This window comes from Schistocerca gregaria, chromosome 2, assembly GCF_023897955.1.
Source record: "Schistocerca gregaria isolate iqSchGreg1 chromosome 2, iqSchGreg1.2, whole genome shotgun sequence".
In the NCBI taxonomy this organism is placed as follows: Eukaryota; Metazoa; Arthropoda; class Insecta; order Orthoptera; family Acrididae; genus Schistocerca; species Schistocerca gregaria.
In genome coordinates this window covers 404,214,637-404,241,869 of record NC_064921.1, presented here as the reverse complement: position 1 = coordinate 404,241,869, position 27,233 = coordinate 404,214,637, and the positions used below count along the sequence as shown (strand labels likewise).

The window sequence follows — 27,233 nt, the reverse complement described above, 5'->3', positions numbered from 1 at the left end:
CTGTACAAACAAACAGGTTTTTGGTTGCAAAGTTGTGCGTGATGATTACCTCAATATAAAAAAACGCAAGCTTCGCTGTTTGCAGTTAGTGTGTGTAGCACGCGATGTGCGCCATAGAACGCACGCTGCTAAATGGTACGGCATATTTACGCTAGCACCTATGGTTCTGTTACACGTTTTACTATTCTGTCTCGTCCTGGTATCATACATCATACTACTGTGATAATAAATAGCTGGAGGCTGTGACCTACTACTGACACAGACATTTCGAAAAACTTTCTAAAGCGAAGATCGCACAAATGTTTCTTTATTTACAACAACCGGTTTAGACAGACTTCGCTGTCATCTTCGGGTCAACAAAAATTTTTGCCATAAGACGTGCTCATTTTGATTAGAACCTCAAGTCACATTATCATGGCAGGGGCTGAAATACAGCACACTATACAAAGTTTTGTCATAAATGAAGCATTTAAAAATCAAAAAGCACCTTGTGGTTATGGCCATTTCCACACACGTAGCGTTCACTCATGATTATTCGTCATGAAAATCACAGGACATAATAAAATGCACAACAGCACATCTGTTTACTTTCTCTGGAGATGTTCTAATCACTGAGGAACCACCTTAAACGGCGTGCTACTTTGAATTTATTGTCAGTCTTCTGAGTGGTTTGATGCGGCCCGCCACGAATTCTTCTCCTGTGCCGACCTTTCAGTCTCGGACTAGCAACCTACGTCCTCGATTATTTGCTGCATGTATTCCAGTCTCTCTCTTACTCTACGACTTTTATCCTCTACAGATTCCTCTAGTTACCCCTGATGTCTTAACTGATGTCCCACCATCCTGCCCCTTCTTCACGTCAGAGTTTCCCGTACATTCCTTTCTTCACCGATTCTGCTGAGAACCTCCTCATTCCTTATCAGTGCACCTAATTTTCAACATTCTTCTGTAGCACCACATTTCAAATGCTTCGAATCTCTTCCATTTTACCTACAGTCCATGTTTTACTAATATACAATGCTACGCTCCAAACGTACATTCTCAGAAATTTCTTTCTGAAATGAAGGCGAATGTTTGATCCTACAGACTTCTTTCGACAGGAATGCCCTTTTTGCCAGTGCTATTCTGCTTTTTATGTCCCCCTTGCTCCCCCCGTTCTCATATCTTATATTCCTCATTATTTACGTCTTTTTTTCGCCGACCGGAGTGGCCGTGCGGTTGTAGGCGCTACAGTCTGGAACCGAGGGGCCGCTACGGTCGCAGGTTCCAATCCTGCCTCGGGCATGGATGTCTGTGGTGTCCTTAGGTTAGTTAGGTTTAATTAGTTCTAAGTTCTAGGCGACTGGTGACCTCAGAAGTTAAGTCGCATAATGCTCAGAGCCATTTTTGTCTTTCTTCGATTTACTCTCAATCCATATTCCGTTCTCATTAAACTGATCATCCCATTAAAAGGTCATGTAATTCTTCCTGACCTTCCCTGAGGATAGCAATATCAACGGCGAACCTTATCACTGCTATCCTTTCACCCTGAATTTTAGTCCCACTCTTGAGATTTTCTTTTATTTCCGTCTTTGCTTCTTCGATGTGCAGATTGAATAGTAGGGGCGAAAGACTACATCCCTATCCAACACCTTTTTAATCTGAGCACTTTTTTTTATTGGTCTTCCACTCCTACTGTTCGCTCTTGGCTCTTGTATATATTTAAGTTACACTCCTTTTCTTATATCTTACCTCTATTTTCCTCAAAACTTGGAATACCTTACACCATTTCACATTGTGGAACGGTTTTTCCAGATCAACAAAGCCTATGAATGTTCTTGATTTTTCTTTAGTCTTTTGGAATATTTCAAAATGGCTCTGAGCACTATGGGACTTAACATCTATGGTCATCAGTCCCCTAGAACTTAGAACTGCTTAAACCTAACTAACCTAAGGACATCACACAACACGCAGCCATCACGAGGCAGAGAAAATCCCTGACCCCGCCGGGAATCGAACCCGGGAACCCGGGCGTGGGAAGCGAGAACGCTACCGCACGACCACGAGATTCGGGCTTTTGTAATATTTATGGGGCGTTAAAAAGTCCAGAAGCGGTATGCCCATCGGATAAAATAGCCGTGAGCATTGAAGGAATCATCCCAACGAGGCAGCAGGTTGAAAATACCCGTTTCGTAAATCACCGGGTTCCGCTGCTGCATATCCTCATCCGACAAGAATGGTTGAAGCTTCAGCATTTTTTTAAGGGACCAAAGGCGTGATAATTGCATGTGCAAAGATCAGGACCATAGGGAAGATGATCGAATGTATCGCACTTGAGTTGGCGTAACTTCTGCTTTACAATATTTCCGATACGGGGACTTGGGATATTGTGAAGCAGTAGCATCCCCCGCTCTGCGAAACTTGGAGCACCGGCCACAAAGGTGGTTTTCCTCAGACGTACTGCTCCACACACGTTCTTCATTTCGGATCGATGTTTACCGGTATTTGTCTCTCGGCAGCCAATAAAAAATAAGAGCATGTTGGCTCTGTTTGAACGCATTTGGTAATAACGTTACCATGGTTCACGTTTCCGCATTTACAGCACACAAGTCATGAAGAAAGGAATGCCATACTAATCCCTTGCCAACACGTCAGTACTTTTACACCCACAACGGAGTCGTGAGCTAAACACAATCATATCTGTACGTATTTTGTGTAACACGTTTCACGAATAACACAGAGAACTGATAGCCTAGTTTGATAATTTCAGAATGAACATTAAAATAGGAGTAAAGATTAGCATAAGAAGCCATAAATTTAGTCTTGTCACTAAATCACTCAAATGTTTTAAACACAGCAGTCGGACAGCATCACATCCCTCTTGTTTTAACTACTTCATTCCCATTTCAAGGTAGTTTCCTCACTGGATGGTCCTTTCCAGTACGTCGCTGTTACTTGGCCTTTTCAAGTCCGGCCGCGCGGAATTAGCCGAGCGGACTAAGGCGCTACAGTCATGGACTGTGCGGCTGGTCCCGGCGGAGGTTCGCGTCCTCCCTTGGTCACAGGTGTGTGTGTTTGTGCTTAGGATAATTTTGGTTAAGTAGTGTGTAAGGTTAGGGACTGATGACCTCAGCAGTTAAGGCCCATAAGAATTCACACACTTTTTTTTTCACGTCCTCGTAAGTGTCTTGGACGTCGATGACATTGGCAGTTACTTCCGTCTGTTGGTACTTGAAAGTCACGGAGATCGACGCCACAGTCGAACCAGCCCGTTAATTTTCCTAATCGGATTGTTCAAGTCCTGAAAATTCTTTAATCAGCTTAGTCGATACAAAATGGCTGTTTGGTAGCTCTTCAGCTACAATGATAGACTCATTCCAAGGTTTGTCTGTGTCTAAATTATTGTTTTCTGCTCTTTAAATAGTTATTTTGCGCTAGTTTCCATCTTCACTTCCAAATTTTTAATGACATTTTTGTTGTTTTTAATGTGCAATATTGTTGCACTTTCCCATCTATGCTGTCTTGTTAAGCCTATTGTGCTAGCACTTTTCTCTAATTTTCCACTGCGAACGAGGCAGCAACAGCACAATCTGTCGCAAGCGTAGATTCATACTTCAGGGTAGAACCGTAACAGCTGCGGTTAGCAAGGAGGGGACGAAAGCGCCGAACTGGCCAGCACTGTTCCTAGGCATGGGAAGAACACACCTGTTAAACCTGATACCGATACTATATTTCATAGCCTACATCCACGTGATTACTCTGCTATTCACAATGAAGTGCCTGGTAGAGGGTTCAATGAACCATCTTCAAGCTGCCCTCTTGCCGTTCCACTCCCGAACGGCGCGCGGAAAAACGAGCACTTAAATTTTTCTGTGCAAGCCCTTATTTCTCTTATTTTATCGTGATGATCATTTCTCCCTATGTAGGTGGGTGCCAACACAATTTTTTCGCAATAGGAGGAGAAAACTAGTGATTGAAATTTCATGAGCAGATTCCGTCACAAGGAAAAACGCCTTTGTTTTAATGACTGCCACTCCGATTCACGTACCATGCCTGTGTGTAACAGTATCATTCGGTATTCGTTTGGTCTCGGCTATAACAGGTGTTCTTTTTTTATTTTGAGTAATAACCGGGTGAAAAACCGAAATATCAATTAGCCATATCAGCAGTTCTAAAATTTTTCGTTTTTAAAATAACATTTTTTTAAAGAATTTTTATTCGTAAAATCTGCATTAGTTTGAAATATTGCGTTATTATAGGAATCGAGAAACTGGTGAGGGCTATTTTAATAACAATACTGACAGGTACGACGGACGAACACATGACATAAGATTTGGTACAGCATTGCTGAGGCAATAAATGTACGTGTGTGCGTGCAATTCCAAGGCGTGCCCCCATTTATCTTGCACTGCAGCTTCTCGGCCATCGTCGGACATCCGTTACATTGCGGAATTTCCAGTCTGGAAATATTTTTACGAAGTGCCGTAGCAATGAAGTACAGTGCTTCATTTGCTGCAAAAGATTAAAGATTCGACTGCAGTTTCTATGAAATTATAAGAGGTGGGAAATTATGGTAACACTAAAAATTAAAAACCTAACAATTCATTCATAATACACAACAAAAATAGAAAGTAGCTGGTATTCTTCCTGTGTCTGTGTAGTATGCTTTTATCTGCTTGTAATCTTTGAAGATGGACAAATAAATACGAAAATACACTGAAGAGCCAAAGAAACTGGTACACCTGCGTAATATCGTGTAGGGACCCCGCGAACACGCAGAAGTGCCGCAACAAGACGTGGCATGGAAGTGACTTATGTCTGAAGTAGTGATGGAGGGAATTTACACCATGAATCCTGCAGAGCTGTCCGTAAATCCGTAGGAGTACGAGGTGGTGGAGATCTCTTCTGAACAGCAGGTTGCAAGGAATCCCAGATGTGCTCAATAATATTCATGTCTGGGGAGTTTGGTGGCTAGCGGAAGCGTTTAAACTCAGAGACTGTTCCTGGAACCACTTGTAGCAATTCTCAAAGCTTGAGGTGTCGCATTCTCCTGCTGAAATTGCCCAAGTCCGTCGGAATGCACAATGAACATAAATGGATGCTTAAGTTCGTGTCACTGGTCAGAGTCGTATCTAGACTTATCAGGGGTCGCATATCACTCCAACTGCACACGACGCACACTCTTAAAGAACCTTCACCAGCTTTAACAGTCCCCTGTTGAAATGCAGGGTCCATGGATTCATGAGGTTGTCTCCATACCCATACACCTAAACCCGCGCGATACAATTTGAATCGAGACTCATCCGACCAGGCAACAATATTTTCAATCATCAACAGTCCAAAAGCGGTATTGACGGCCCCAGGCGAGGCGTGAAGCTTTGTGTCATGCAGTCACCAAGGGTACACGAATGGGCTTTCGGCTCTGAAACCCCGTATTGATGACGTTTCGTTGAATGGTTCACATGCTGGCACTTGTTGATGGCCGATCTTGAAGTCTGCAACAATTTGCGGAAGCGTTGCACTTCTGTCACGTTAACGATTTTCTTCAGTTGTCGTTGGTCACGCTCTTGCATGATCTTTTTCTGGCTGCAGCAATGTTGTAGGTTTCATGTTTACCGGATTCCCTCAATTCACGGATCACTGCTGAAATGATGGAACGGGAAAATTCCGACTTCATCCGCCGGCTGGTGTGGTCGAGCGGTTCTAGGCGCTTCAGTCTGGAACCGCGTGACCACTACGGTCGCAGGTTCGAATCCTGCCTCGGGCATGAATGTGTGTGATGTCCTTAGGTTAGTTAGGTTTAAGTAGTTCTAAGTTCTAGGGGACTGATGACCTCAGCTGTTAATTCCCATGGTGCTCAGAGCCATTTGAACCATAATTTGAGCTGTTTTAATATTCAGGTTACACTGGCATGGAGAAAATACCGATATAACCAGAAAACTGGTTGTTTCAGAGACAACCGCCGACCCTACTCCTAGTTACGTGCTGCGGCGCGGATGCAGCGGATGCAGCCCGGACGCTGCGGCGTCTGGTCATGAAGTCGCGGCGGTCCAGTGTCGGGTTATTTGCGGCTCGCAGGTGGCCGCCGCTTATTGGACAAATTTGTCACGTAGCGCAAGAAGCGAAATGAGCGCGTATTGACTGAGCGCGAGCGGCGCGGCATGGCGGGCGGGAATGCGGCCGGAGACCAGGTGGGCAGCCGCGCAGGTGGGCAGCCGGGCGCTCGCCGCGACTAGACGACGCGGTACAGGGACAGGGGGCGGCACGGCGCAGCAGAGCAGCGCAGGAAGTGTTTTTCTGCGCGCTGCCCGCAGCCCGCGCCGCCGTATTGACTTACAATTAGGAGCGGCGATGGAGCTGCCTCCGGCTAATTGTGCTGACGCGGTAAGACAAACAGCGGCGGCGCGGCAGGACTGCAGCTGACGCGGCCCGCACCGCTCGCTCGTCTTTTATCGGCAATTTGCGTGCCGCGCCCCGACAAATGTATTCCGACGCCTGCCGTCGATAGGAGAGCTGGCGCCTATCGTCTCTTTCTGCGTGTCTGCAGCAAACGGCATCAGGAGTGGGAGGAGGATGGGGGGGGGGGGGGAGACGCGCAGGCAGGGCGAGTGTTTCCTCGGCAGCTTGCCGAGTAGGCTTCCCGAGGAACGCGAGCTGTGACGGCGTAAACGCGCTTCAGCTCGGCATCTCTGTGAAAGTCGGAAGCCGTCAGGTCACTAATATTTCTTGTCCGGTCGTTGCCATCCTTAACAATAAAGTAACTTGACAGAAAAAGATAAATAATGAAGTGTTAGGAAATTTCGGGAATGCATTTGTGTCAGTAACGTATTTAAGTAATGAACATCGCAAGATAACTGGGACAAGTGCGATTTAAGCCATTGCAAATTTGAAAAGCTAGTACGTTAATAACCAGTCCAACCGCCGTAATGTTGAACACAAGCAGCCAAACGCGAATGCATTGTTTTTTAAAGGTGCCGGGAACCGGTGTGCGGGATGGACGTCCACGCCGGTTGCACTTGCTGGGTCAATAGAGGGGCGGTTAATACTGTTTGTCATTTCTGGAGTCATCGTCCGATGATTTCGCGTATATGCTAGATTAGAAACGGATCGAGAAGGACAAGGCAACATGTCGACACTCTGCAGAGGATGCCGATTTTCAACAGCGGGACGCGAGCAGCCGCCGGCCGCTGTGGCCGTGCGGTTCTAGGCGCTTCAGTTTGGAACCGCGTGACCGCTATGGTCGCAGGTTCGAATCCTGCCTCGGGCATGGGTATGTGTGATGTTCTTAGGTTAGTTACGTTTAAGTAGTACTAAGTTCTAGGGGACTGATGACCATAGATTTTAAGTCCGATAGTGTTCAGAGCTATTTGAACCATTTTTGTGCGCATGCGTTATCCTCTTGGAAAATACCCTAGAATGTTGTTCACGGATGGCAGCACAACAGGTCGAGTCACAAGACTGACGTAGAAATGTGTAGTCAGGGTGCGTGATGTAACCACAGGAGTGCTCCTGTCGTCGTTCGAAATAGCGCCCGAAGCTGTAACTCCAGATGTAGGTCCAGAGTGTTTACCACGGATACGGATTGGTTACAGACCCTCAACTGGCCTCCTTCTAAGCACCACACGGCCATCACTGGTGCCAAGGCAGAGCCAGCTTTCATCAGAAAACACCTCAGACCTCCACCTAGCCTCCAACGAGTTCTCGTTTGACACCACGGAAGTGTGCAAATGGTGCTGTTTCGGAATCAGTTGAATACACCCTACATGGCGTTTGGCTCGGACCCTTCGACCATAAATATAATAGACTGGCCCTGACGTCATTTTCGTGGCTCCAACATCTCTGGCTGAAGCCACGTGAGTGTTGGCAAAACATGGTTGTTTCGTGTTGCGCTTATGGCTGTACTCAGAGTTATGTCGGGGGAAATGGCACTACAATCACGTTAAGTGTTTCTATGATAGTGCAGATGTTTTTATTGAAATCTGCTGAACTGACTTTTATTTGATTTTTTACACTTGAAATAGAGTATCACGTAAATTAAAGTGTTGAAACTGATGCCTGTAAAGTCAGACTCTTACTAAATTTTGGAAAGTATCTGTGATAATTCTGTTACAGAAGTATAACTGTTTCTCGTTCCTACTCATAGGTTCCCTAAGGATGAAAACCGAAGGTAGCTTTGGACACAGGCCCTGAAACGGAAAAACTTTAAGCCATCTGCACATCCGCGCCTTTTTGTATAGACAAGTGAGATTTTAATAAGGTAAGAGCACCTATAGTCGACTATTAAATAAATGTAAGCTCCAAAATTGTTTTCTGAAACTTCAAAGTCTCACCTTTCACCTAAACTATCATTTTTTTTAAACTGATAGTTCAAACTTTTGTAAAAATAGTAGGAACTGAATCCATGAAGTGCACCTAAAATTAATACTCTAAAATGGACCTCCTCCTAAAGTCGACAATTTTGGCATCTATAGTTGACATAATTCCCATTTCCTATTTTCTTTTATAAGTGACTAGAGCTTAAAACGCAGCGAATCCAATGTTTAAAGTTTTGACACGAGCCCACTCTTAGTGTTTAAAAGAATTTTAACGACATTTTACTTTAATTGATATTTTATAGTAATTTCGTCTCGCTGCCCACCAGAGGGGCGTTTGATGTATTTGTTAGATTTTGTAAATTGTACTGTGAACAAATCAAGGTCAAATGTTGTTCTGACATAATTTTTCCCAAATAAAAAAGTAATCTTTGTTGGAAGCGTTTGGCAGTCAATTGAGAGATGTGGGTAAAATACGATACAAACATAGGATGCTAGACCGCTGATTTGAAATCCCGCCGCGTTTTGCCAACAGTCACGTGGTTTATGTTGGAGCTCCACCAGCCCTATAGCTTCTGCACAGCAACGCCAGTCTACTAGTATCTATGGTCGCAGCTCGGACCTGACCTTGAAGAAACCGATGTGTAACGGCTCATGGTGTCAGTATAGTGCCAGCTTCTCCTCAGATTGCTGCTTGCTGCAGTTCTAATGCTATCAGCCAGAGCCATACGTCAGACACGATGGTCTTCCCTCTTGTGAGTTAACGAGCATGGTCGAAAGATTCAACCCTCAGGAATGGTTAAAAAAAAAAAAAAAAAAAAAAAGAGAGCAGATTCGGCACGAGAAGTGGAAATTCACAGGTGTCTATTGTGCTGAATGAGGCCTAGGCGCTGTAGTGTGCGAGTGAGACAGATGAGAATCTACGTCGTAGGGAAGCCCCCCAGAAGCCATTTGTGGCCAGAGAAGCGTAGCAGTGTTCAATATGGTGGACCTAAGATCGGTCATAAATATTTATGAAAACTATTTAATTCTGTAGTACTTCACGGAATGAAGCCACAGTAATTTTAATCTACCATCCTTCATAAAATTTGATGGTGATCCCAATAAAACTTGAAAGTTCATCATATCTTAAATAGTGTGGGATTTACTGTAAAGTGAAATTAACAAGTTTTGTAACAAAGACGTGAATGGTAAAAATCTGAACGCTTTGGTGGATCATAACGATCGACATTTCATATAGAAACGCATCATTTAAATGACATTTAAATGTAAATATCAACTTTGTAACTCTATTTGTTTAAAAGATACAGTAAATTGAAATTATCAGTATTTTCAGTCAAGCATCAGAACATTGTTTCCTCCACACTAAACACATTCAACGATGGCAGCATGACACCTTATTGAATCATTAGGTAATAGAACATTTGTTGTAAAGTTTAGTACATAATAGTTACCTTTGTTCTCTATTTATCAGAAAGCACATTGGTGCAAGGCCACTGGACGTGACATTCAAAGTTAAGAAGGAAATTGTATTGGTTTTATGTAAAAGTATTTAACAAATGGTTCAAATGGCTCTGACCACTATGGGACTTAACTTCTGAGTTCATCAGTCCCCTAGAACTTAGAACTACTCAAACCTAACTAACCTAAGAACATCACACACATCCATGCCCTAGGCAGGATTCGAATCTGCGACCGCAGTGGTCACGCGGTTCCAGACTGTAGCGCCTAGAACCGCTCGGCCACCCCGGCCGGCACTATTTAACAATATTATTGTTCCTTTATTTAGAACGTGAAAGTGGTCAAGCTTTGATTATTTAAATATGTTAAAATGTAAAATAATGTAGAATAAGCTGTAGCCAATCAGATGGACGGCCTCAGGAGACGGAACTGCCGTAGTCAGTTGAGCGAGGATGCTCGGCGCACGGGAAACACGGCCGGGGACGCGCAAAGAGACAGTTGTGCTGGAGACACCAAAGTGGACAGTTCCGGTCTAGAAACCAAAGGGGATATTTCGGACTGAGACGCGAAAGTGGACAGTCGGTCTTTAGGCAGCTAGGGACTGACACGATTTAGAAAATTTCGCGTTATTTGATATCGCGGCACTTGGTCTCTGAGAAGTGAGCAGCCGCGCGCCTGGTGTAAACTCTAACTTTTCGTGTAAATTACAAGGTGGAATATTGGACTCGCGTAGGATCGAACTGTGTCATATGGATATGCGCCCGAGTGTAACAGTAACTCTAAATACGACAACCTTTGCTATTAGTTTGCTTTCTGAATAAACATTATTCCAAGCAAGTCGCAACTGTACGGCTACATCATTTATGGGTTGTTAATTTAGTTCCCGATATTATTATTACTGCTATTATATATTATACTAACTTTGTATTTCGCAAACTTGCCATTAGCCAGACAATTTAACCAAAGGGTCACAAGTATCTAGTTTAGGGCGGTTCAACTCCTAGACGAGTTTGAGCCAGGACATTTCAACGAAGAGGAACCGCATGTGAGCGAGAACATCTTTGGGATGTTAGTTTGCACTCTCGGTAGTCCCACGTGGCCGCCCAGATCCCGATATTCGTGTGACCGTACATTCTATCGACCACCGCTGCCGGAAATCATGTACAACGACTACATTCCAATAGCACAGAACTAACATCCTGGTTCCCTTATCCCTATTACACGACCTCGTTCAAACTCATTGAGATATTGATAATAAAGTTTTTGTCGAATTAAAGGCATACTTCACTGATATCAACTCATCACGTCCAACATCAAAGGTAAGTAACGCTCACGATTGTTGCAGCGCGTATTTAAAGCAAACCTGATTTCCGTCCTCATAGTGGCACTATTAGCGCCATTGTTGTGCCGCCGACGTGAAATCAGAATAGACGTCATCTTTAAGATGTAGAAACACGCCTATCATCTTTCATTTATGTCGCTCAACTCCTTATGGGTGCTGCATTTTTCTTTCCGTCTGCTAAGTTCCATACTGCACTAGGCACGAAAACTAATACCGGTATTTAAGCTTTGAATAACCGGTATTTTTTGGAATTAATTTTGCTCTCAGTTATAATAGTTTATTTTTTATTTTTTTAGTAATAACCGAGCGAAAACCTGATTATTATTTTTTCTTAACAGCAGTGTAAAATCTTTTGGTTTTAAATAAAACGTTTTTCTTTTAAATGTCACTAATGTGTATTCGTAAAATGTCTATCCAGTCCTATTTTAATAAGAATACCTACAGTTACAAATTAACAACAAACACGTGGCATGACATAAGAATCATAAGAATCGATACAGCATTGCAGACACAATAAGGTTCCTGCTGCCGTGTGGTGTGAGCTACTAGCAGTACTCGTGAACATGCAGTGTACAAGACTTGCGCGCATCTGGCGTACTCGATAGTTCCTTGCTATCGTCTTCGAGCATCAGCAATATTACAGAATGGTGTCGTCCCTCATTTGTGGAAGTCTTTTACTGCGTGCGGTACCATGAAGTGTAATGCTCCATTTGCTTTAAAAGATTGAAAACGAGAGGAGGCACAATAAGGATTAAAAATCCGCAATGTTGCTGCCAAGAGAAGTAACTTGGATAGACACACCAATAATTTTATTGACGTGCAATAAACCTGGATTAATAATTGAACGATTAATAAGTAGCTGCTTCAGAGTGAAAAATTTATGCCAATCAGTAGTGACGATGCAGGTAACTCATCAACCTGTGATCTTCCGCTCCTGCTGTCGCCGCGTCCGTCTCTTGCACCTTTGCAATCTTTGCCGCAGACAGATTTCTGTCGTAGCCTCAACTTCTTATCGATCGCGATCTCCTATTCTTCGCCTTCATTAGAGCTTGTCAGTCATTGTTTGAAGGTACGTTTATCACTGTAAGCAAACCGAAGGTCGGTTATTTCACAAATCAGTTAATTTGAATGGTTTTAACAGTCAGTCTAAACTGGAGACTAAAAGAACCGATGTAAATAAAACCTGCTTGTTTCAGTGATAACCGCCTTCGCTATCCTGAAGGAGAACTGTAGTCTCCGTTTATTACTGAGAAAATAGTTACGTCATGTTCCAAATAAGAACTTTTCTGAAGTATACCCAGTTACATATGAAAGAATTAATTGTTAGCCATTGCAGCAAACTTTTTCTTTTTTGAGTTGGCTGTGGTGCTTCCGATTTCTGTCTAAAGTGTATATTTATGAGGGCGTGCTGAAAAATAACGGCTCCGAATTGCTTCATGAGAAAACTCTTTAAGTTTTTTTAAATAAGAGAAGCTTAATTAACATTCCACATCTCTATATCTCTATTCTTCATCTCTACATATTTATTTCTCATCATAGTCACCCTGGCGACGTACACGTTTATACCGTCCGAGAGACCAGTTTGTTGATACCGTGGCTGCAGAGCGTTTGACTTGGTGACGGAGCCACAACCTCACTTCTGCTTATACCGCTCCCTTACCACCAAAGTGAAGTCCTCAAAGGTGTTCTATAGGTTCCTGAAACACTCCGAGCTCTGTCACACTCGTTGAGATTAGCACCACCGTTTCTTTCATTACCATACGAGCAACCCAGTAGCACACATTACTGATGTCGAGGCATCCATCACTATAAACAATTTCGTTCTTCTAAAGATTTCTAATGCAGGCGCGTTTTCTGTGGTTAGAAATTCGTTTACAGCACGCTCTTTCTCACGCACCGACGTAGTTAGGTTACGCACCGCCAAGTTACACGCTACAATTCGGAGGGTTGCTGAAGCAGGAAGTCGACCGAGTAACATACATGACGCGTAATACCTCAACGATATTGGGAACAGAATAAATACGGCGGCATTACTTTTCACCACATCCTAGTACATAAAATCCCGCAGTGTCAAGGATTTGATTAGCGGGTTGGCATGACAATGATTAAAACAAAGGCCTTTCTCGTTGCGACGATAACTTTTCACAAACCGTCAATCAACTTTCTCCTCCGAATGTCAAAATAGTTCGATGACATTCACGTACATAAAGAAAATGAGCATCATGATAAAATTGAGACTCGACCGAAAGATTTGGGTGTTTATTTTTCCCATTTGCTTTTCAGAGTGAAACGATAGAGAAAGTACTGTTATACAGATGCACACGCCATTACCATTTCTACTGTAGATTTCCAATGGCTTCCACAGTGACATAAATCGGTTGCTTCAGGGACAATCCGAACCAGACGTCCTGTATCGTGAATTCCGTTGATCCCAAACCATCGGCATTTGCGACTTCAGCGATATCAAGCGAGATCTCACTGAAGGGCAAGGTGGAGGTCTGTTGTGTTTTCTGATGAAATCTGGTTATGTCTCTGTGGTGTCACCGCCAGACACCACACTTGCTAGGTGGTAGCCTTTAAATGGGCCGAGGTCCGTTAGTATACGTCGTACCCGCGTGTCACCACTATCAGTGGTTGCAGACCGAGCGCCGCCACACGGCAGGTCTAGTCTAGAGAGACTCCCTAGCACTCGCTCCAGTTCAACAGCCGACTTTGCTAGCGATGGTTCACTGGCTACAGACGCTCTGATTTGCAGAGACGACAGTTTAGTATAGCCTTCAGCTGCGCCATTTGCTACGGCCTAGCAAAGCGCCACATTCAGTTACTAGAATGTATTCTGAACAGATAATATTGTGAATCATGTACCGTCAAGAGCAACGTTCATCATTAATGGGTTAAAGTTAAGTATCAAAATAATTAGGTCAGTTTTCTGAATTCTCCTTGTCATGGTCCAGACCTCACGTCAGTATTGTTCTTCCCTCCTCACGCCAGCCTGCGTGAGCTAAAACGCGTGCATTTCGGCCTCCACTAGTAACACGGTGTTGGCTCTTCTGCCAACACAACAGTCTCCGTGCCAGCTAAGGGCCTCCAACCAACCTGTTTGAGGGCTACACGGACTGGACCTACACCTGGAGTTATGGTCAAGGGTTCGATTTCGTATGACAGCTGGAGCGCTCTTGTGGTTATCCCACGCATCCTGACTGCAAAACTGCACGTTAGCGTGGTGATTCGACCTTTCGTGCTGCCTTTTATTAACAGCATTTCAGGGGATGTTTTCCAACAGGTTAACGCTGAGCCACATATCGCTGTTTTAACCCACATCCTGTACAGAGTGTCGACATGTTGCCTTGTCCTACTCGATCATCAGATTTGTCTCCAGTCGAGCACATATGGGACATCATCTGACGACAACTCTAGCGTCATTCAAAAACAGCTTCAACCGTCCCTGTATTGACCAACCAAGTGCAGCAGGTATGGAACTCCACAGAAAAAACTGACATCCGACACCTGTGCAACACAATGCATGCACGTCGGCGTGCTTGCTTTCAACATTCTGGTTGCAACACTGATTATTAGTGAACCCGCTTTCACATTTCAAACGCTTATCTCGTGCTTACGTTAACCTGTGATCTTGTAACGTTAATCACTTTAATACGTTACATTGACAAGCGTTTTCCTGAAATTTCATTAATCTATATTAATAATTCTTGGTGTTGCGATTTTTTTCCTTCAGTGTAATTTGTTATGTTTCTCCGAGATTATTGCTCTTTCATTCAGCTTCAAGTAATCAGTCATTTAATCCTCAGTTTTAATAGTGTAGCAATTTAAAAACAATAAATGCATTGTTTAAAATAATTTAGTATTTCCCCCTTTTTTATCATCCTACAACAGTTCAGATTAGCCGTCACTCAGTAAGTATTAAATACGACGGATTTCTTTTTACTGTGACGTTCTTCCGTTGTAAGCCAGGTGGCCCTAAATGGAAGTAGACATTGGTGTCATGAAATTTAATCAATTTGTATGAAAAAGTTTAATGAGAACTGTTCTCATTTGCATTCAATACATTTTTGAAATCACAGAGCTTTTTCAGTTACTGTGATTAGCAGTTTGCTGAGTTAAGCAGATATAAGGCTTATACGTGTCTTCATATCTGGGTGCTGCGGCGAGATAGCACTTTCCACTGTCGAGCCCCAGCACGTCACGCTCACATCAATTACCCCTGCAAGCTGCACATTTCAACTAATAAAGCCAGAAAAGTGTTTCAGCTCGCTACGCAGCGCTCTAAGGGCTGCCGCCAAGAGAAGATTAGACTAATTACAACACGAACACAGGCAGTTAAACAGCCACCCTCCCGCACTGACTCTTCGACTCCATCTTGTTCATCTCCACTCCCAGAAAGCCACTACTCGGAGGGGAACATTCAGTATTTTCGCCACAGTCACAAGCAAGAATTTCTCTTAACACACTAAAACGCAGGGGAAGCCTGCCAAAACGTCTTCACTATCGCTCACACTTTGCCCATTAACTGCCCAGAGGCTGTTACACTGTATAAGCTGTGTCGCCACATTGATTCAGACGTTTACGCTGTAGCGCTTTCAGGTATGCCGATGACCCTTCTGACTGGCCGACATTAAGCGGACAGTTAGGAGATTCTTTTCAAGCTTTCCATGGACGCCTGGAAACCAGAACTCTAAAAATTATAATTGCGATGCGTCCCCCTACGTCTTAAACGTGCCATAATAGAAAGCAAGGAAAAAGTCTAACGAGAATGGAGCCTCTCCAAAACTGGCTGAAGATACGACACTATTTCCGGATAAATATTAATTTCGACAAGTCCACACAAACGTCCTTGAGGTGGCAAAACATAAACGGAAAGACTTTGCCTTCGGGTGAAGAAACCCAAACAAAAGGAAGGACGATGAAGCCACTAAAGACGGAACACGTGCTAGTCCATCTCCTTTCCAAAGGCACTACTCGGCATTCACTTCAGGCGACTTGGAGAACCACAGAAAACATAAATTTGAAGATGGTATGGGGATTCTAACGCCCCTTCCCTAAAAAATCAGTACAACTGCATCACCTCGCTCGGTGTACTGAAAGAATCATTCCAGTTTTATTGCAGAGGGAACAGTAACCTGTATCAGTATCCAAATCGCTCTCCTTCGTGCAGTGAGAAGTTGAAATGTGAACCGTGTGTCGATCGTTCCGTGTGTATGACGTGCACGGTCTTGGCAGTGGAGAGTGCTGTCCACCTACCACACTTATGTGCTCAACAAACAAACGATATGCAAACTAGCGTGATATTTATATTACTTTAACCCAATAAATAGCTAATCACAGTAATTGAAATTCCTCTGTGATTCCAAACCTGTTAAATATAAATGAGACCAATTTTCATCAATCGTTTGGTATGTAAATTAATTAAATTTTCTGCCACACATATATTATTACGTGTAGGGGCTCCTGCTTTATAAGGGAATGCACAATTTAGTTATGCAGAACAAATCGGTCATATTTGTTATTTGTGGCTTGCCTGGCCAAATTTGCTGTAGGACTAAAGAAAAGGAGAAAAACAAATCAGTTCCTTTATACACTGGATTTCTTTAAATCGCTTCACAATTAAATGAATACTTTCTCTTAATTGTGACCAGAATGGTTGCCTACTTGTAGCTCAAAGAAAGAACAGTTACCTCTAAAAAATCTAAAAAATAATATTTCACAGAGGAATGCGTGCTGGCATACTCGAAACTGCGATAAATGACTGCTTGTGCAAAGCTCACTTGGGACTGATAGTTCTGCTAACAAATGGTGGATACTTCTAATTCAACAGAACATTGCTGTAAAACTGACTGACATTCCAGAATCTGAGCAGCTTGCAAACGCAAGTTCAACCTAGATGCAAAATCGAAAATAAGTGGAACATTGAAAACTGACACAAGTTGTGGAAATGGTCTCGCAAATTGCGAGCTGCTCGGAGCAAAGATGGTGCTAACGCTAAAAAACGACACTTACTCGAACTATTCACCGAAAACTGCACCAGGCTGAAAGCCGGTTCCTCTCTCTCTCGACGTATGGCCTCAGGGCCGGAGGTTGGACGGAGGTTGGTACCCTGTATACACTGTGTCGTCACACCTTGGTTCATACATTCACCACATGGCGCCTTTGTTGATTACCAGTATAATTGGTTTATATCATCCGGACCGTGGGATTCTGGAATTTACCACACTGTAAACGCCAATCTATCGGTGTTGATTGTTTCCAACCACCAACAGAAAATACTGATTCGTCACACCAGCAACTCTGAATGGACCTGACCACGGAAACCAGCCACTTTGTGGCTCAGGAGTTCTGCGAACTGGCAGCGCAACAGTAGGTCTTCAGCAGTCCCGTATTCAAACTGTTGAGACTACTTTGGTCACTCGCATATCCTCTCAGCCTTACCTCCTAGAAGAGAAAGTGACGACTATTACTCCAGAAGATGCAAGCTATGCACCTACAACCAGCACAGAACATTTGGCTTTCCATTTTATCTATTATAGCTAAGCGATATATGACAGTTCTGCCACAAAGAAATCCATAGTTAAAAACAATGGATTGCAAGTTGCCCAAACATGGTAAAAGAGCATTTGATTATCTACTACAGCGTAGGTACGTCTGTATTTCTGAAAATAATAACCATATACAATGAATTTTGTTTTTTGATAAACGGGAAACTCATACCGCTTTTTTTCATATCTTTTCATAGGTGTTCAATATGCCCCCTTGAGATGCATGACGTATGTCAATGCGATATTCAAATTGTTCCCATAATGCAGCGAGCATGTCTTGAGTTACAGCTTCTGCAGCTGCTGTTATGCGATGTCTCAATTCATTCATTGTTGTCGGTAACGGGAGCAAATAAACAGTCTTTTATAAATCCTCACAAGAAATAATCACATACAGTCAGGTCCGGTGACCTTGGAGGCCAGTAATGTAAGGCTACATCATTTGGTCGAATGCGACCGATCCATCAATCGGCTTTGCTTTGGTTTAAAAATTCCCGCACTTCCAGATGATAGTGTGACGGTGCTCCATCCTGCTGGTAAAAGAAATCGATCGAATCAGTCTCCAACTCTACGAAAAGAAAGTTCTCAGGCACATCGAGATATGTGCTTCCTGTAACAGTGTTCTCGGCAAAGAAAAACGGACCATATACCTTCTCCCGGGAAACTGAACAAAATGCGTTAAATTTTGGAGATTACCTCTACGCTGTACATCTTCCTGCCGCTGTTCCGGACCCCATATTCTCATATTATGAGCTTTCACCTTTCCATATAAATGGAACGTTAGCTCGTCACTAAACACTAAGTGTGGAAGAGAACTGTCATCCTCCATCTTTCCAAGAACGAGATTACGGAACTCTGCAAGCTGTTGTTTGTCACCTCCACGAAGAGCTTGCAGTAGCTGAATTTTGTGTGGTTTCATGTATAAACATCGACGCAACACACGCATATATATACTCTACTACAGTTAAATAATTCTGTTTTCATATTTCTTAGCCGGCCGCTGTGGCTGAGCGGTTCTAGGCGCTTCAGTCCGGAACCGCGCTGCCGCTACGGTCGCTGGTTCGAATCCTGCCTCGAGCATGGGTGTGTGTGATGTCCTTAGGTTAGTTAGGTTTACGTAGTTCTAGGGGACTGATGACCTCAGACGTTAAGTCCCATAGTGCTTAAAGCCATTTGAATCAACTGATATTTGTTAAGCAAGAATATCATTCCCTGTAAACAACAACTATAACTGTTTTCTGTTTGTTAGTACCTCGTATGTGGGATAAGTACCAGCTGTCCAAGTAACTGCTTAAAACCTTACTATAGTCGCAATTGCAAACTAGATTCTTCTTCATACTGTAGCTGCTTCGAGTACACTGTTTCCGATACGACTGCAGTCCCATCTTTCAATTAATCAGAAAACGATGTAGTTTGAGTATGCGGAAAATTCGATATATTGCTCCTCTGGGTTTGTTCTCCCACATATATATATATATATATATATATATATATATATATATACGGCTTCTTAGAATGTTGTTTCCATCGCTTTCGAAAGGATGGCTCAAATTCAGAAGAGTTGCTGTCAGCTGCCTTCCCGTAATAGTAGAGGAAACTGCGGACCTCCACGTGCCATTGATATCTCAGATGAACTAAGTGCAGACGCCTGTGGACCAGGCGATCGTCTGAGGAACTCAGTGTCAGGTCTATGATAACATATCAACAAATACTGCTGCGTATGGAGCGACTACGGAGGACGCATGTTGTTGCAATCAGTTCGAATGTTTTCGTACCGTTCTCCAAGATCATTCTTAGTCCAAAGGCGGGTGAACTGAATGATTTATGGTGTGAATTCAAGTACGTCTTGCAGACGCATTTTCGAGGAATGAATAGTGCTTGCCCAAAATTTATTCACTAATCAGATATTTCATAATCAATACATCTATTTTTCAAATCAACAACTCGCTTCAGTACTAGAGAGAAGCATGGTGCCGGCCGTAGTGGCCGTGCGGTTCTAGGCGCTACAGTCTGGAACCAAGCGAGCGCTACGGTCGCAGGTTCGAGTGCTGCCTCGGGCATGGATGTGTGTGATGTCCTTAGGTTAGTTAGGTTTAATTAGTTCTAAGTTCTAGGCGACTGATGATCTCAGAAGTTAAGTCGCGTAATGTTCAGAGCCATTTGCACCATTTTTTTGGAGAATGATCTACATAAATATGTAAAGTCATATAGGTAGAAGAACTTGTTCATTATTCCGGGACACACGTTTTGAATAACTTGCCTTCAGCCATACAAAGTGTACCTACCAACAAAGAAAGGGTTGGGAGAAGCATGAAGGGCCTCTTGATCGACAACTTCTTCTATCAGATTGATGTCTTTCTTATTAGCGTGAGTTGAAATGCATATTATTAATTACATCAAACAACCGCGTGTTACGTAAATCTGGGATCTATACACCTTCATTGCCGTAATGCAGTCTGTGTGAATAAATGTGTATATTTACAGAGTGACCATTATTAAATTATATGAAAAAACCGTAAATTAGTTACAAACTACGGTGTGCACACACTTTATTGAACACGCAGACGTCACTACAGATGTTCGGATTTAGGTTACTCCATATTCGATATGCCTGTCACAGACAATGATGTGGCGCAGACGAACAGCGAAATTCTGTATGACCCGCTGAAGTGTCGGAAAGTCGATGCTGTAAACGCTGTCGATGATCTCCTGAATGGCTGTCTTCAGTTCAGCAACGGTATTGGGGTTATTGGAGTACACCTTGTCTTTAATACAGCCCCACAGAAAGGAGTCGCACGTGTTCAGTTCCGGAGAACATGGCGGCCAATCGAAGCCATGCCAATGGCCTCTGTATTCCCCAGCGGCAGAATGCGGTCCCCAAAGTGCTTTCCCAGGACATTAAACACTCTCCTGCTTCGATGGAGTCGAGCTACACCTTGTATAAACCACATCTTGTCGAAATCAGGTTCACTTTGGATAATGGCGATGAAATCATCTCCCAAAATTTTCGGTAGTCACATTACCATCAGGGAATGTCGCAGCGATTATTTCGTGACTGGACATTGCACATCACACGGTCACCCGTTGAGAGTGAAGAGACATCTCGATCGCGAAATGCGGGTTGTCGGCCTCCCAAATGCGCCAACTTTGCTTATTGAAGAACCCAGCCAAATGAAAGTGGACTTAGTTGCTAAACCAAACCATACAGCGCATACTAATTCCCACCATTCCCCAAGCCAAACGTGCAGTTTGAACATCCCAACGCAAACCGTTCAGAAATTAAGACGATTTTATTTCATATAGTTCAATAATTATCACCCTGTACATACATGTTTCTGTCATAATTGGTATTTTTTACGTATTTCACGTTCTGGAGAAGAAATGTGCAGGGAATAAGGAGAGTTAATTTCTGCACAACGTAGACGAAATAGGAGAGGAATTAATGGTGGCAGCCTTACCCGTAGAAGTGGAAACTGCGTCTTCTTCATCTCATCAAAGCAGCGGCAAAGTGGTTTAGCTAGTACTGATAGTTTGAGTAAGTTCACAGACACCTTTCTTTGGTCAGAAGGAACAATTCCGGGAGGATTATTCATAGTAAAGCCGATTAGTGTGGGGTACATTTATTAGTGCCACTTCACAATAGCTTTTGTGACGGCTGTATACAATGAGGAGACAGAAGACATGAGCTTGCGATATACCCTCATAAAAACGGCGATACTATCGCGCACAAAGATATAAAAGGGCAGTGCGTTGGCGGATCTGTCATTTGTATACAGGCGATTCATGTGAAAAAATTTTCGACGGGTTATGGCCGTACCATGGGAGTTAACAGACTTTGAATGCGGTATGGCAGTTGGAGCTACAGGCATGGGACATCCCATTTCGGAAATCGTTAAGGAATTCATTATTCACAGATCCACAGTGACAAGAATGTTTCGAGAATAGAAAATTCCAGGCTTTACCTCTCACCACGGACAACGCAGTAGCCGACAGCCTCCTCTTAACCGCAGGATTCAATGTGGAATCCATGACGAACGTGGCCATTAGGACAGTGCGACGAAATTTAACGGTAATGGGCTATGGCAGCAGACGTCTAACGCGAGTGCCTTTGATAACAGCACGCCATCGCCTGCAGCGCCTCTCATGGGCTCGTGACCACATCGGTTGGGTCCTAGACGACTGGAAAAATGTGGCATGGTCAGATGGGTTCCGATTTCATGTGGTAAGAACTGATGGTAGGGTTCGGGTGTAGCGCAGACCCCACGAAGCCACGCAGCCAGGTTGTCAAAAAGGCATTACGCAAACTGGTGGTAGCTCCAGAACGGTGTGAGATTTGTTTACATGGAATGGACTGGTCCTCTGGTCCAGGTGTAACGATCATTGACTGGAAATTGGTATGTTTGACCACTTGTAGCCCATTTTCAGCCATCCACCGACCTCCTTTTCCGAAACAAGGATGCAATTTTTATGGATGATAATGTGCCATGTTACTGGTTCGCAATTGTTCACGATTGGTCTGAAGAACAATCTGGGCAATTCAAGTTCATGATTTGGCAGCCCATCAAACATTTATGGGCCACATCGAGGAAGAGGCGCAGTAAGCTGAGTATTTCTGCAGGCGACTTCCAACGACTTGTTGAGTCCACGCCACGTCGATTTACTGAGCTTCGCGGGGCAAAAGGAAGGTCGACGCTACATTTGGAGATGTAGCACGACTTTTGTGACCTAAGAGTATATTCATAGCCATTGGCGTTTTCTTAATAATTGCTCTAAATGATTGCTTTTCAGAAGTGTGTTACGTTCCAAGAAATAAATTTTCATTGAAAATCAGATATTGTTAAAGCCATTTTGATCAGAGAAGTATTAAGTCTCCTGGGATTTTTAAAGCTACCTTCATTCAACCCTTAACGTCTACATCACAGCAGATTCATTTAAGTGCGTGTAATTTAAAAAGTTAGCGTTACTTGTGTAAGAGGCTCCCTTTGAGAATTCTGTTTAATTTGAAGGTGTCAGGCGTCGAAGAGAACGGATGGAATGATGCCTACATGTTGTCTCGTTTTTCATCTCCTCTCTTGCCGCGGTCAATATCTCATAACTGATCCACAATATTCAGGTTTTTTTATTTTATTTGTAGGGGTATGAAATTTTGGTGCTTGCAGAAGAGACAGGGAACCGATTTAATAACGGTTCGCCCTTTGAGAACCGGTATGCTGCCTTCCCCTGGAACAAGGCCCATGCGCTCGGATAATTGGTAGTCCCGCCCCCGTTGCGGCGTTATAGCCTCGACTAAATCTCATTATATCACATTGCGTATTGTGGCTGACTTACGTTAAGTGGAAATTCCCGGTTCACGACACGTACAGAACAAATCAACGGTTGGTCTATGCAATTAGTTGTTGTTCTGTGTCACTTTCCTATTTTACACCATAAGGGGCACTCACCCTACCTACCTGTTGTAATCGATCCGGCGCAATATACAGTTATAAAGAAAAGGCAGAATAGCGTCTGAACTTCCATCTTGTGTAAATGGAGTGGGACTGCAGCTGGTCAAAGGCTTGAAGAAAATAAATACAGTTGTCGTTAGAGGTACGGAGATTCCGCGACTGCAGGGAAGTAACCTACGGAAACCAGTTGAAATCAGTGATGCCTATAACAGCACAGATGTTTAGATGACTCATCTAGATGCGTGTATAAGGACCTGAAGATGGTGCCAATGGGGCAATTAAACTGTTAGTGGAATAAAATAATTGATAAAATTGCAGCAGACGATATTTATTTTCTTCGAGGAACAACAGTGTTTAACGCCTCATCGACACCGAGTTCCTCACAGTTGGAGCACAAGCTCAGATGGGCAAGAATGGGGAAAGAAATGAGATACGTGTTTTTCAAAGCAAACGCCTCGGCAATCGGCGCACACGGTTAAATACAGCCACAGAAAAATTTGACACTAAAAGCGCGAATGGGCTTTTAAACGCCGTCCTTTCGAGTGCGAATATTGCTTCAGTTTTTAATTTGCGTATATTGTTGGCGTACTTTTGTACATCTACATCTGTATCTATACGTATGCACAACAAACTACATTGTGGTGTGTGGTGGAGGGTACTTTGCCAACAACTTTCACATACACCCCCGCCTCAGTTATGTGCCAGTCGTGGACATCCGCGTAAGTTGGTAAGCCTTCTTGTCAGCTCGAATCTCTCTAATTTTACTTTCACGTTCTTTCCGCGTCATATACGAGTAAGTGTGAGGAAGCAGTATACTTTTGACTCTCCCAGGAAGAATTTTAAGAGGACCCCCCCCCCCCCGCCCCCCCCCCCCCCCCCCCCCATTGATGCACAATTCCTCTCTTGTAGCGTCTACCACTGGAGTTGGATGAGCGTCTCGGCGACGCTTACTAAATGAACCAGTGATGATCTTCTCTGTTTCTACAGTCAATAAGATCTGGCACGGAACCCAGACTGACGAGCAATATTCGAGCATTGGTCAAACAAGGATTTTAAAGGGACCTCTTTTGTTGGTGAGTTACACTTCGCGAGTGTTCATCCAGTGAATCTGGCTTCTGCCAGACTTGCTATATTTACTCTGCTGGCTATTCATATTGCTACACCAAATGCAGATGATAAATGGGTATTCATTGGACAAATATATTATACTAGAACTGACATGTGACTACATTTTCACGCAATTTGGGTGCACAGATCCTGAGAAATCAGTACTCAGAATAACTACCTCTGGCCGTAATAACGGCCTTGATACGCCTGGGAATTGAGTCAAACAGAGCTTCGATGGCGTGTACAGGTACAGCTGCCCACGCAGCTTCAACACGATACCACAGTTCATCAGCAGTAGTGACTGGCGTACTGTGACGAGCCAGTTGCTCGGCCACCATTAACCAGACGATTTCAGTTGGTGAGAGATCTGGAGAATGTGCTGGCCAGGGTAGCGATCGAACATCTTCCGTATGCAGAAAGACCCGTACAGGACCTGCAGCATGTGGTCGTGCATTACCTTGCTGAAATGTAGGGTTTCGTAGGAATCGAATGAAGGGTAGAGCCACGGGTCGTAACACATCTGAAATGTAACGTCCACTATTCAAAGTGCCGTCAATGCGAACAAGAGGTGACCGAGACGTGTAACCAATGGCACCCTATACCATCACGCCGGGTGATACACCAATATGGCGATGACGAATACACGCTTCCAATGTGTGTTCACCGCGATGTCGCCAAACACGGATGCGACCATCATGATGCTGTAAACTGAACCTGGATTCATCCGAAAAAATGACGTTTTGCCATTCGTGCACCTAGGTTCGTCGTAGCGTCAAGGGTAGCCGCAGCCATGGTCTCCGAACTCATAGTCCATCCTGCACATACGTTGTCGAACTGTTCGTGCAGATGGTTGTTGTCTTCCAAACGTCCCCATCTGTTGACTCAGCGGTCGAGACGTGGCTGCACGATCCGTTACAGCCATGCGGATAAGATGCCTGTCATATCGAGTGCTAGTGATACAAGGCCGTTGGAATCCAGTACGGTGTTCCGTATTACCCTCCTGAACCCATCGATATCATATTCTGCTAATAATAACTGGATCTCGACCATCTCGAGCAGCACCGTCGCGATACGATAAACCGCAATTGCGATAGGCTACAATCCGATCTTGATAAAAGTCGGTAACGTGATGGTACGCATTTCTCCTCCTTACACGAGGCATCACAACAACGTTTCACCAGGCAACGCCGGTCAACTGCTGTTTGTGTTTGAGAAATCGGTTGGAAACTTTCCTCATGTCAGCACGTTGTAGGTGTCGCCACCGGCGCCAACCATGTGTGAATGCTCTGAAAAACTAATCGTTTGCATATCACGGCATCTTGTTCCTGTTGGTTAAATTTCGCGTCTGTTGCACGTCATCTTCGTGGTGTAGCAATTTTAATGGCCAGTAGAGTATGTAGTCGTTCCACTTTAAATATTTCCGTATGCTGACTCCTAATTATTCTATGCAGGTGATTGCTTCTCTTATTTGTTTTGAAATCGTGTAATCATACGTGATGTGACTCTCTGCCTTCTTATACGCGGTACGGTATATTTGCTTACTTTGAGGGTCAGTTGCCACTCCCTGTAGCGAGGGCCAATCATCTGCAATCCTCCCGGCGTTTCGTTATAATTTTCTAGTGTTGTGGCTTCTCTGTATATAAGCATTTTCATCCATGTAGAGTTTGACAGATCTTCCAACATTATCCACTAGGTCAATTATAAATATTTTGAGAACAACTGACTTGTAACACGCCCTTATCGTATGCCCAAAATTACTTTTACGTCTGGACGTTGCACTCCATTAAGAATGACACGCTGTATTACGTTTGCTGGCATCAACCGAGGGGCAAGTGATGGGGCGATATTTACTGTCTTGTGAACGAACGGACTGAGGTGGGTTTCATTCAATCGCTGTTGGAGGGATTCATTTTGATTGCTTCAGAGGAGAGTTTAGGTCTCCAGAGATGTCGTGATACGCAACTGTCAAACTTATTCCAAAACCTACAATATACTCCTGTCAGGATATAGGCCTATAATTTTGTACATCGGATGGACCACCCTTCTTACAAAAGAGAATGACTTGGATATTTTCCAAGCAGTGGGAACGCTTCACTATCTACGGTGCACAGGTGCAAGAAGAGGATCAGTTCTCTTTTGTTTCTCTTCATAGGCGATGATCTGCCAAAGAGTAAGGCACACTTCAGTTGCTCCGTGATGATAACCGCTAGCGAGATGAAATTTTTTACATAGTGTCCCTCGACCTTTGGAAAAGTAGCTCAGTATTGATTTGAAAGTGGGTTCTGATACCCGAATCCGGTCGTCAGTTAAATAAAAGGAACTCAATTACGCAGCTTTTGCGAAATCAAACCAATGAATATATGGTCCACTGCATTTCAGCACATTTTTTGCGGTTTTTAACATGGCTGTCAATCAGCGACTGTTGTATAATACAAAATTTTGAAAAACACAGCCCTCAGTCGCGAACTAATGTGACCTAGGTTTCGGTGTCACAAGGGATACCTTCTTCGGACAAAATTAAAACTAAATGTTACAGCATAACGTACCAAAAAATACGAAAGCTGCGGTCATACCTGACAGCGTCATACAGTCAGAATTAAAATAAAATGCAACAGAGGTGCAAGCCACTAAGGGCTGCCATGTGTCCTCTGCTACAATCAACACAAAACCTAAGTCACAAATTAATTATGTTCGCGACAGAGGGCTGTGTTTTTCAAACTTTTACGCATTTTTTTGCATTCGAATTGGTCGTTTCAATAATTTCAGAGGCATGATCATCTCGGTATCTCGGAACTCGTAGGAAGCTGAGCGTTAATCGGTGAGACAGAAACTCAATAGCGGTAATCGGAGGCGGTATGAAAATCGATTTCTACTATCGAACGATATATGTCGGGGTTAACGTAACGGGGTAGAGATGTTCTAGCCGTCGTCCGACCATCCAGATAGGGTTTTCTTTGTTCAGGAAGGACTATCAGTTTCTTTCAGCATCCTTTACTACCTGAGCTAATGCTGCGTTTCTACTGATCTCATTGGCGATGGTTTA

The 27,233-nt window shown here is 43.6% G+C and overlaps 1 protein-coding gene across 5 annotated transcripts in view; it reads right to left on the bottom strand.

Annotated features, from left to right (window-relative positions):
* The window catches only part of LOC126322757 (uncharacterized), a 672,754-nt gene that overhangs the window by 175,521 nt on the left and 470,000 nt on the right, over positions 1-27,233 (bottom strand). The window lies entirely within an intron of this gene.